Source organism: Zonotrichia leucophrys, chromosome 1, assembly GCF_028769735.1.
Source record: "Zonotrichia leucophrys gambelii isolate GWCS_2022_RI chromosome 1, RI_Zleu_2.0, whole genome shotgun sequence".
Classification (NCBI taxonomy): domain Eukaryota; kingdom Metazoa; phylum Chordata; class Aves; order Passeriformes; family Passerellidae; genus Zonotrichia; species Zonotrichia leucophrys.
Genome location: NC_088169.1, coordinates 69,081,618 through 69,094,010, shown reverse-complemented (window position 1 = coordinate 69,094,010; position 12,393 = coordinate 69,081,618). Strand labels below are relative to the sequence as shown.

General features: G+C 46.8%; 1 long non-coding RNA gene across 3 annotated transcripts in view; it reads left to right on the top strand.

Annotated features, from left to right (window-relative positions):
- LOC135449529 (uncharacterized) overlaps positions 1 to 12,393 on the top strand; it is a 67,941-nt gene that overhangs the window by 50,002 nt on the left and 5,546 nt on the right. For 2 of the 3 annotated variants that reach the window (XR_010440756.1, XR_010440759.1), the window contains one exon: positions 7,599 to 7,760. This is a non-coding gene — a long non-coding RNA (uncharacterized LOC135449529). Of the gene's footprint in view, positions 1 to 7,598; positions 7,761 to 7,838; positions 8,027 to 12,393 lie in introns of those variants that run through there. The other variant, XR_010440758.1, reaches the window with a different exon arrangement.

Below are 12,393 nucleotides of genomic sequence, written 5' to 3'. Positions count from 1 at the left end.
TCATTTATTGCTCACTTTGTCTAAACTCCTGCATGCCATAGCGCTGCACTATTTTGTCATGTTCCACCCCATCATTTCAAAATAGCTTCTCTGTTTGTTTAAAAGTACAGCACAAGCTTTAAAGACTCGAGGAAAGTGATGCCATATACTTTGTGTAATGATGTACAGCCTGCCTGCTCAATTTCACTGCCTTGTAGCACCAAATTACGAAACTCTTTGCCTCTTCATCTCCCCTGTCTTCTGAGCTAGCAAGAGATAAACAGGAAAAAGGGGAGACACCTTCTGTTTGATATTGTCTGACTCTCAAGTCAGTTCAGGCTCTGATATTAATAACTTCCTGTTTTGCTGTAAGTCTTCTGATAAGTGAAAATTCTCCATGCATGTTGACTTTTCATCCTGAACTCAGGCAACTACATGACTGCTGTATTCCCAGCCCCTAGGCTACAAATTCCAGTTAGATGCTTACCTCCAGGCCAGAATTTTAGAGTTGGAATTCAAATCACTGAAAATTTAGGTGCCTAAATGCACAGTTAGTTGCCAAAATGCAAATGACCTGACTTGTTGACACTGTGTCTTGGGACTTGAGAGGGCAGAATCTATACAAATCAGACTAATTTTATTTAGGAACTCAAGTAAGGATCCTAATCTGAAATGTTGGGCTGTTGTTCATTGCTCAGGATGTGCTCAGAAGCTAGAAACAGAAAAGAGGATCTGCAAAATAATATGGAGAAAGGTGCATTTGTGTAATATCACTTGTGCAAGATGCTTGTGAAATGTAGTATACCCTGCATTGCATATTTTTTTCACACATGCTTAAAATAGTAAGGCCTTTTCTTTTCCAACTATGTGTAGCAGGTTGACCCTGGCTGGGTGCCAGGTGCCCACTAAGCCAAGGGGACAGGGGAGACAATAAGATGGAGAGATAAGGCAGTTTTATTACAGTGAAAGAAAATAAATAAGCGAGAACCTGCACGTGCATAAAAGAAGGGAAAAGTCAGTCTCTACTTCCCATCAGCAAGCAATGTTCAGACACCTCTGGGAGGCAGGGCTTCAGCATGTGTAATGGCTCCCTTCTATCAGTCCAGGGGCCAGTTAGGGTGTTTGCCTGTTCAGGAGTAAATTCCCAGGCAATGGGAGATGATTTAGGTGATATAGAACTGCCCTAGGAACCTGCCCAAATCCCTCCACGCACCCCTCTGCCCAGGAACTGGATGCCTCAGGGCACATTTTAATAGCTCCTCACCTAAAGGTTGTTTCTCTTGCTTTTAATAGCTCCTCACCTAAAGGTTGTTTCTTCACTAGGGTGATGACAAATTCCATTAATTCCATAGAATAACAGCAGTATGGGCTAATACTATTAACAGTATCAGACAGCTTGTAAGGATTGCCAACAACCATGGAAGTCTGCAGTAAAAAAATCGTCCACATTCAACATACAATCTTTAGTTAGAGCAACAAAAACAACTAAACTAAACAGAAAGAAAAGGAAAAAAAAGTTGCCCACACCAGATCCAAAAAATAACATCATCACAATATAGAACAAAAATGGACAAACTACACAAAATCCACCCCTAGACCCTTCACTACAATTCCTTCACTACAATGCAAATTCCCCACTATCATTCTACTTCATAACATAATTTAATAATTGTTTTGCCCAATATTTCTCCCAATTAATATCCTTATCTCAAAGTTAGTGCCTACATTCTCCACCAAAAACTGTTGTGGTTTGACAGTGCCAAACACCAGGCACCCACAAAAGCTGTTCACTCATCCTCCCCTGCCACAGCTGGGGAGAAGGGAGAGAAGTTTAATGAAGGGTTCATGAGTTGAGATAAGGACCAGGAGAAAACACTCCAAGGGCAAAACAGACAACTTGGAAGTGCAAAGTGAATTTATTACTACCATAGTCAGAGAAGAATAATGAGAAGTAAAATAATCCCTTAAAACACCTTTTTTTCCCCAACCCCCTCCCTGCTTTCCACTGACAGCACGGGGAGACAGGGCATGGGGGTTTGATCAGTTCACCACCCAAGATTTTCTTCCAGTGCTCAGGGAGAGGAGTCCACTCCCTGCTATGCCATGAGGTCCCTTCCCTAGGGAGACAGTTCTCCATGAACTTCTCCAGTGTGTTTCCAATCTCACGAGCAGCAGTTCTCCCAAAACTGCTGCACTGTGAATCCCTCCCATGGGCACACAGTCCTCCCAAAACTGCTGTGAGTGGGTCACTCACCACAGGGTACAGCCCTCCAAGGACAGGCTGCTCCAGCCTGGAAGCAGGGGCTCGCTCTCTCCACTGGGTCTCCTACTGGACCACAGCCTCCTCCAGGCATCCACCCACTCCAGCATGGCAGCTGTCCCACAGGCTGTGAGTGGATCTCTGCATCCCTCATGGATCCCCATGGACTACAGAAGGACAGCTGCCTCACCATGCCCTCCTTACAGCTTGCAGAGGAATCTCGGCTCTGGTGCCTCGAGTACCTCCTGCCCTTCCTTCTCCACCAACCATGGTGTCTCCATGCTGTTTCCCTCACACGTTCTCACCTCCTCCTCTTCTCTAGCTGGAATTAACACTGTGCACACACCTCACTTAGTTTTGATTTTCTTCTTAAATCTGTTATCACAGAGGTGTTACCAACCTTCCTAATTGGCCCAGCTTTGGCCAGTGTCATGTCCATCTTCAGAGCCATCAGCCATTGGCTCTGCTGGACATGGTGGAAGCTTCCAGCATCTTCTCACAGAAGCCACCTCTGTGGCCCCCCGGCTACCAAAAACCAGGCCATGCAAATCCGGCACACTACGAGTTATTCAAATAACTTTCCTTGTGAACTGAACTATTTCCTGTGGATAATGCACTGTTTTGCTACCTGCTGCAGAGATACAGTCCCCCTGAATGCCTAATGCCTGTGTAGTGCTGCTCTGCATGACTGGGAACAGTCTCCTGATCACAGTGTGAGACAGGAAAGCTTGGACTTAGCAGTTCTATGAGATTTACAAATCATAACAGCTAATCAAGATTTAAAGCAGCTCTGGACTGAAAAGGCTAGCAAGTGGTCCAGCTGTGAGTTAATTCATTAGTAGCAGTAAATATCACTGGAAGAGCTTGTCAAAAGGAAATGTGAAGCAGCTGAAAAGATTCGTCCTTAAAGTGAATGTCAGAGGTTTTTGCAGCTGTCATCCAGTGGACTGGAGACTCTGGGCATTGGAGAGAAAATGAGGGTGAAAGACATAAAAATTTGAGTACAGAGGATAAAGTACCAATTCCCACTGAGTGATTATAAAGGAAGCAATCTCACCACTACAGGGACCTAATTAGAGACTGAATCTCACAACCATCACAGCACTCTGAGAACCCAAACCAGTGAACACAGCCCGCTCCGAGCAGCAGCAGGAGGAGGCTCTGCTGCCTCAGCAGCACGATGCAATATCACGTTTGTGTAGCTGGGGGCATTTCCAGTGTCCTTGTGTTCTGCTCAGCGATCACTTGGGTCCAAAGGAGCCACATCATTTTCCTGCATGCCAGCACAGCATTGTCCTGGTCCTACAGAAGGCAACAACAGGCTTCGACTGCCACATACCTGAGCATCCCAGAGGAAAGGCACCAGGACCCTTTTCCCCCGGCAAATATAAGAGTTAATTGTCAACATTAACAAGACAGATTTTTGCATTTCTATGACTGGTCTGATAAATCACCACTTTTCTTGCTCTCCTAAATGTGCAGATCGATGTGAGTCCTCAGGCCTCCCTGGAGACACCAGTGCTGTCAGCCAGAGGTTGCATGTATGGTTCACTCAAGCCTTGGTGCAGGGCTCAGCTCCACCTCACTCCAGCTATTGCCTGTCTGAGACACTGTCACCCTTCCCTCCATCTTTGTGGAAATGTGGAAACACTGGCTTTAGTTTGAAGCCAGCCTTTGGCAGCAATGCCCACTCCTGCTCTAGCCGCTCCCTCCTACCCCTGGGTTGCAGTGCATCGCATAATCATTGGTATGCCAAGCAGGGAATTCTCTGAGTTGGGTCTTTTCTTTGCCTGGTGATAATTTCTAAGCAGCAGTAAGTTTTCAGTGGATTTTATTTATGACTGGGTCATTCTGGGTGCTGGTCCTTGGCACTTCCCTCCTGGTGCCAGGAAGGACTGTTGCCTGAAGGAGCCATGCTCTGGGGTGGGTGAGCAGCAGGGTCAGCAAGAAGGAGTTCTTGTACCTGTTATTGGCAGGAAAGGCACTTTTAATGTAACCCTGTGAGGGTTGCAGGGATTTCTACCATTATCACTACTACTAGCAATGACATTTTTCTCTAGCAGGATTTTCCAGGCATAGGGAAGGAAGCCTTCTGAGACAACTTGGGCAGCTCAGGGAAGAGAAGGGATAACTGCTCAGAATGCACAGATGTATCATGTTTGGGGGGCAGTGGTTTATGGGTCTCCTCTGGAGCTGGTAGGAGATAGGTGACCTGCCCAGAGAGAACTCAGCTGACATCTGACAAGGACATTTTCATAGCCAAGATAAACAGATGCCTTTCGTTTTATTCCAGGGAAAGCAAATTACTGGCCCGAGGTCAGGCTAAACCTGACAAGCCTAAACCACTTCATTTGAGGTTGTTATTTCTTTGGGTCAATATGAAACATTTCTAGCATTTGTTTTCTATTTTTGGCCATCACATGCTGCTGTTTTCACTCCTATGTATGTTTTCTTCTCTAACATTTCAGATCTTCTCTCTTGTAGTATTTAAAATCCTTATTTGACTGATGCTGCAGGTGGAGAGTATTAGTTACCTCCTATGACCACTCTGGCCACAATGACTTCCTTTGCTTGACAAGCTGATTACTTTGTCAAGGTGAATGTTAAGTCTGCCAGGAGCATCTCTGTATGTCTTGTGTAAGATTGAGGTTGCAAGCTGGTTTCTTATTGGGCATGCAGTTTCTCCAGACACAGAATACCTCTGAGGGAATATTTTCCCCCTCACTTTCCTCCTGAGAGTGATGTTGCTGCAGTTTATGCAGTAAGATTTAGATGGCTGTATCTCTGAATTTGACAAACTAGTGGATGGCAAGCAAACCCAACCGATGAAATTCCATTGATAAAGAAAATTCTCATCCTAGCAACTACCCAGAAAAGTCCACAAGTAGAGATTAGGAGTTAATAACAACTGCACCAAGTCTGCCAAAGCTGCTTGGGATGTGACCAACAGACACTTCTGTGGAGCCAAAGAATCACTGCAGTGCCTGCTCCTGCTGCCCTTCCTCAGCAGGTTTGGAAAAGCACAATCCCAAGAGGGTGATGGGGCTGATGGGCTCCCCAAAGTACCAGTTACAGGCAATAGGGATCAGTCAGGGCCCTTTCTGACAGCTTTGCAAAAAATGGCTTAACACTGTGTGGACTCATTAAAGTAGGAAAGAAATTTCCTGTCACTTGTCACTGGGGTTGGTGTCTCAGATTGCTGCTGACACGGAAGTCCATAGCCCTGCTTCACAGAGCCAGAGCACAGTGCAGGATCCAGGTGTGTCTCTGCTTGCCAAAGTGGCTGTAGGCAGGACCAAACTTTGCCATGCACAACCCACCCAGGCATTCAAATAGTCATATCCTGCATGATCCCTAAAAGAGGCCAGATAGAACTGCAGCAGGGAAGCTGTAGCATAAGTAGTGCCTTCAGATTGTCCATTGGATATAGTTGAGACACAAAAGCAAAGCTCAAGTAAATGAAATGCATTTCTTAGCAGTTCCTGAGAGTGAACAGGTTGTGTTTTTTGTGAGCTGCAAGCCACATCAAGTGGGGTTGGTCTTCCACAGAGAAATTGCTGCCTCTGGCCCCAAAATATCATTGTAAGAAGGTAAGAAAAACATCCAAATTTCTCTTAATTTTTTCTAGATGGTACATTATGAGCAACTGGCAGTCAGACCACTACAGATAGTAAGAATTCAGGAAACATTACTAAGCAACACAAAGAACAGAAAACAGTGTGTATTTTCTGAGAAGATTGGGGGAAAAGTCCTGTGTCACTGAATGCTTTGGGAAAATAAGTCCTAATAGCTACAGTAGCCAAATGTCACCTGGGGCCAGCATGTGAACAATTCTTTTGTAATATTATTTGGCAAATGTCTCAACATCTTGAGCTTATTGCAGAATAGAAAAGAAAATGTTGGCCAGTGTTGTTTTCTGGTGGTACAGGAACAATAATTTCTCTAAGCGTGTGTGGTGGTATCTGACCATACCTGAGGGGGCAGGTCAAAGGAAAGCAATGTGTAGATGTGGTTTTCAAAGGCACCTGTTTCCCCATTTACTGCTAGGAATAAATTTCTTCCTGGCATATTGTGAAATAGTAAAATAAACAAAAGGATGGTATACTTTGTAAGATGAGGCAAACATTTGTAAGTACTTTGTAAGATGAACCTCAGGGCTGCACTGCCCACAGGCAAACCAGCTCTGGGTGCTATGTAAGCACTGAGGGCAAACCCTCGGCTGCTCTTTTCCCCAGCAGATGCTGTCCTGGGGCTTCTTTCCTCACGGCAGGAAGGAGAAAAAGCAGCTTTTACCATCCAAGTGCATGACATTCCTGCTCCTCCTGGGTGGATGTTGGAACCCAGGAAATTCCTCTGGCTGCCCTGGAGGACTCAAGACCCTGACAGGGGGCTCGGGGACCTTGGCACAGAATCAAAAACACCTGTGCCTTCAATTTTAGCCCTTCGAAAAAACAATTACCAACTTTATATGAGTATTCACAAGCCACAAAGTTCAAGTAGAATGATAGTTAGTTTGTTACAAGATAGAGAAGTAGAATTTTGAGTTTTTAGAATGGGAGTTCAGAAGCCAAGATGGAGGGATTTGGGCATGCCTTGTCCTTCTTCTTTCTTCTTAGCCTCTATCTTCTGGGTGATGTTGGCACTTTTGGATTGGTTTAGAGTAGAAACACACTGTCTAACATGGGTGATAGGTATTTGGAAAATATTGTAAATAATGTACATGTATTTTTTAGTATAAAAAGATAACACTGCCCCTGAAGGTGGTCAGTGTGCCTCGGACCAACCTGCTAGACAGACCTCAGCAGGTCAGAAAAGGAATGTCATAGATAACAAAGAATAAACAACCTTGAAAACAGAACAGAAGAATCTTGACTCCTTCCGCTGCTGGGCTGGGAAAAGAGACTCTCTGGCACATCTCGGGGTTATGTTGACCACAGAGACCCCCGAGAGGTGGAAAAGAGAGGGAGCTCTTCTCCCCCTCTGCCTGCGAGGGAAGCACTGGCAATTGCTGTGAGGGGCAGCAAGCTGTCTCGGGGCAGACCTTGTTCTCTGCGGGGACCTGTACCCGGCCATTCCCTGCCTTAGACCAGTGTGCTGGGATGCCCTGGCCTGCCCTTCCCACGCCCCCCTTCTCTGTAGCTCCGAGCTCTGCTCCTCGCTGTCCTTGGGAAGCAGAGGTGGGGGAGGTGGGGGAGCAGAGGGTCTCCATCGGGGGTATCTCCTTGTAGGAGATGAAGAAGGTGCCTCTGCCGTAAGGGCTGCAGGCAGGAGCAGGCACCAGCCTCCCTCTGCAGTCGGCAGCGCTCTGCCTCTCTCGTTGTTTATTATCTGACGTCTGTTTTGGTGTGTTTCCCTGCAGGCCGGGAGCCAGGAGGGCTGGCGCTCGGGACACCTCCTCCTGGTGCGCTGCCAAGGACGGTGGCGGTGTCCTGCGGCCAGGGCGGTGGCCCCGGGCACTCGGCATCCGTCCTGCGGCTCGCCGACCCTCCCCTCGAGACCTACTTCTGCCGGGACAGGCAAGGTAACTCGCTCTGAAAATAGCTGGGACGGCGGCCAGCCGAGATTAATGCCTTCATTAACCTCCCCGGTTTATTTATAGGCTTAAAAATGCCTTGGACCTGCAAACTGAGCACAGTTGCTCCGTGGAAGGCAGGGAATCACAGGTCTCCTGCTTCTGCCTTTCCCCTTCCTGCTATTTCATTCTGATTGCTGGGACTGTAAAACCTCTGGAGCAGGCACTGTTTCCCATTGTGAAGCTACTTTGTAAACCTTCTTAACTGAAGGGACACACACAGATACTCTTTTTCATTCTTTCTTTTTTTTTTTTTTTTTTTTTTTTTTTTTTTTGTCCCAAGAATGATGTATTTGTCTGGTCTCCTTCCTCTACCAACTTCTTTTTGTGTGCACACTGTGTCCTGTAGCCCTCTTGGAGAAAATTCTCTTTTTGATTAATTCCTGAGGCAAGGACTGAGCAGCCATCACAGGAATTAGTGATTTCCCACCTTGGGTTTTAAACTGTGAGCTCTGTGGAAGGAAGACTGAGATTCTCATGGCTGTGGAGAGCATGGAGAGCACTTAGGACATGTAGGGCCCTAATGAGAAATGCAGATGCAATTAGTGATCGTGCAGGTCTTCCAACAAAAGCAGCAGAGCTAGCCCAGGACCCAGGTCCTCCAGGAGCCTCATGGGACTGGTGAGAAAAGAAAAAAACATCCCAAGTGTGTTGGCCCCAGAAGAGGAGATTTTGGCTTGTAACCTGTGGCCATACTGCCTGGCCTGTTTCCCAGAGGTCAGTGAAAGGTAAGTGAGAAAGAAGACTTGTTATCAGCAAGCACAAATCCAAGGGATAGGCTGTCTGACTGGGAGATAGAAGGCTCCATGAGTAGGAGGAAAAGGTAAAAATGCATGTCCTCACACCCAGAAGCATGGCAGCTCATGGAAGTGAGGTTGTTTCAGAGGGCAGCCACCCTTCACTTCACTATTGCTTTTTTGTTGTATCAATCTGAGATAAACTCCTGTGTCAGTCTCCCCTTGGCCCTCATCTTCTAGGGATGAAATAAAGAGCCAGCAGAGAACCACTCAAACCTCTGTTGTCTTAATTTTCCCTCTGAGCAATGAGAATACTTCAGAGCAGAGTGAATGAGCCCAAAATGGTAGAACAAGGGTTTCTGTGCCACTACAGGTGAAGCCACAACCCTGGGATTCCCTCACCCTGCCAGCAACTGGTGGTTTTGGGGCATCTTTGGGCCTTGCTTTCTCCTTACTCTCTTTCCCACTTGGATTCTTGGCTCCAGATCTCCTCCATCCCATCTTGGCCAGGCCCCAGCTCTCCTGGGATGGGGCTGTGATGAGGATGGGATTGCCTGCTCACATCTCACTTTCCACATCTGTTAAACGGGACCATGACACACTAACTTTATATGGAAGTGTTCCAGGCCAGGTTGGATGGGGCTTGGAGCAATCTGGTCTAAAGGAAGATGACCCTGCTCATGACAGGATAGTTGGAACTGGATGGTCTTTAAAGCTCCTCCCAACCCAAACCGTTCTGTGATTTTCTACAGTCCATGGAAGGGTAAAAGCAGGCATGCAATTGTTCAGCCGTCCAAAGATGATAACTGGGAGAATATTTCTATGCCTGATATACATGAGATCTTGTGTCATTTTAAAAGCTTCAAAGAAAAGACAAGTCATGTGCAGCACCTGAGACAAAGGCAGGAAGGGGAGAAAGAATCGTGTGTAACTGTATTCTATTTATTCTAGGAAAGAGACACATTTTAAATTGTGTCTCATCTAAATTCCTGAACATCTGACCAGAAAAGCCGGTGCAGCTTTCTCACTAGACAGATGTCAGACTAGGGGAGTGAGTCTTGTGACAAGAGACCATCTGCATCTCAAACTGATTACCTGCTTTGAAAAGTGAATATAAGAGGTAGAGGTTTTGGTTTTTTTTTTTAAACAAGTTGGCTAAACTTCATTTCAGCTCTGGGACACCCATCCCTGAATGCTGGTGCTATCCAGCTTCTGTGACATTACTCACCCTGATATAGAAAGCAAGAGCTGGTTTTTTTCCTGTTTCACTGGGCTACACCCAGTTGTAACCATATTTAACCTTCCTTTTTCTAGCTGCCAACACTGGGTGGCACTAAGTAACTCCTTCTGATATTTTACAAAATTGACTCTAAAACCTTGAATCACATCGATTTGGCTCCACTCTGTCTTGACAGCAAATGGGTTTGTTTGAGAAACTTCAGATCATATGGTTGTTGCATAGAAACATCTGACTTGCATGGCATGTTTTGTACTTCCCTGGTTTGTTAGGTTGTTAAAACTCTCATGAAACTCTGGCCTTATAGCCGGGTAAAGGTTCAATGTGCTGTTGGACTTGAAAGCCAAATTTCCTGTGTTGAGTCAAGAATTTATGGAATACTTGAATATATACACCTGAATATCCAATCTGTGCTTTATGACAGAGGTTTAAATAAGTCTCACTGAAAGGCTGAGGTTGAAAGGCACCTCTGGAGATCACCTAGGCCAAGTCCTCTACTTGAGCAAGGTCAGCCAAAGCAGGGTTAACCAGGTGATCCCCAAAGGGTTCCAGGAACATGTTGCCAGCCCCAGAGTTTCCTTGTCAGTCTCTAACCAGAGCCTGGACACTGCCATGTCGGCTGGCCACCACTGCCAGCTACACTCTGTAAAAACCCTGCTAAAATAAATCAGCTTTAAAATAAACACCCCCACAAACACATGGCAGTCACCCCCACTGGCTGTGCTCACCCTACAAGCACCCCAGCCACCCTTTAACCAGCCTGTCCAGTGGGCTCTGGGAGATGCTGGTGCATATGGTGATGGAGGTGACAAAAGATCAGGGCCAAGTGGTTTGTCCTCAGAGGACACCCAGGTCTATGAGCAGCCTGACCTGGTGGCCATGCCCATGATGGAATGTTGGAACTAGATGATCTTTAAGGTCCCTTCCAGCTCAAGCCATTCTATGATTCTATGGCTTGTGACCATTGTCAGCTATGCCACTGTGGAGCCCACTGCCATGTGCTGGTAACAAACATTACCATTGTTGTGCACGTACCTGTCCCTAAGAAGGTGTTTACATTCTAACAGAGAGCAGATGGCATAACCCGATAGGCTCATAAAGATGTGTGTCCTGAAAGGAGGACATAGAAACACCAATGATAGTAGCTAAAAATGCTCAATACAGAAATGAAGTGAGCAAGTCTTGACAGACTGGCCATGGCCATTCTGACAGCAGTGGGAGAGGTGCAGCTGAGGAAGAAGCTGCCCAGGGTGAGAGATGGTAACTGCTGAAGGTCCTTGATGTCTCCCAGCAGAAGAGCAGGCAGAGGGTGAGACCATCTGGCAACTACATTGGAGCCAGGGCAGCACGGATCCTACATGAAGCAGTACCTGCAGTACCCCTTCCCTCTCCTGTGGCAGTGGGAAGGGGGTACAAGTAAAGCCAATGATGTCTGAAGAACAGCTTACTCCCTGAAAAGCACAGCTTCTGGTTGACTGAAGCTATCTGCCAATTGGTGTGCAACCATTCATCAGAATTAGCCCCAAAAATTAGAAACATAAAAATGGCTCGCTTTGTTGGTTTGAGGTTCCTTTTACTTGTTTTTTGAAGATGATCTCAAAAGGAAACCTCAGCTGGAGCGAGGATTTACCCAACACGCTGTGTCTTCAGAGTGTGGCCAACCACAGGACAGCCTGCAACGGGGCTCGCCTAATCCTCTTGCTCAGGGTAGAATTATTTACTCTGTTTATTGGACCAGATAGAGCAGGAACACCAGCAGGACTAAACTGCCTGCCCCAAAGAGCAGGCCTGGGATCTGGTAGCTAGTGGACAAGAGCAGTTGTTTCAGAGTAGCATTTGCTGCTCAGGGCCAGCCAACAAAAAAGAGGCTGAATTTGACAGCATAGCATGGCACTTGACTCCAGCTTAGCTTGGCCCTGTGTGTTGGGCTTACGGACCTAAGTGCAAACTAAAGTATTGTTGTAAGTTTGGTGGTTTTTTATCCCAGTATAAAATGCCCAGAAGATGATGCTCACCAGTGCTGAATTCCAGAGGGTGTGTAGCATGGTCTGGATTGAGGCATGAGAGCATTCAGGAGAGCTGGAGGATGGAAAGGCTGGTAAGACCATGCTGGAGGAACATCCTGAGGGAAATGAGACAGAGCTTGTTCATGTGGCTCTTGCAAGTTGTCCCAGGAGTATCCATGCCCAGAGAAGCGCTGCCTGGTGGCTGGAGGGAGCTGCTTGTCCCAGTCCAGAGGACAGCATAGGTGTGTGCTGACCAACACCATGGGAACAGTCAAGGATGAGGACCCAGAGTCAGCTGGGGAGCTGTGTCTGACATTGTAGGCACATCTGACAGCTATAGCTACATCACCAGCAAAGAACAGATGGACTCCAGCCCTGGATTTGTGCTCATTGTCTGCTGGGCTCTCTGCTAACTCTGAGCCTTTGGTGTGGATCACTCCAAGTAGCAGTTGCCAAGGTAAATGTTCTCCTTGGGAAGCAAGCTCTAGGCACGGTGCCTGCGAGCCCAGGGGTGCCACTCTGCCCTGGCCTTTGTGCTGAGCAGTGTGGGCACAGCAGGGCACAGCCAGTCTCCTGCCTCTTTGTGCTGCATCTCCATGTGC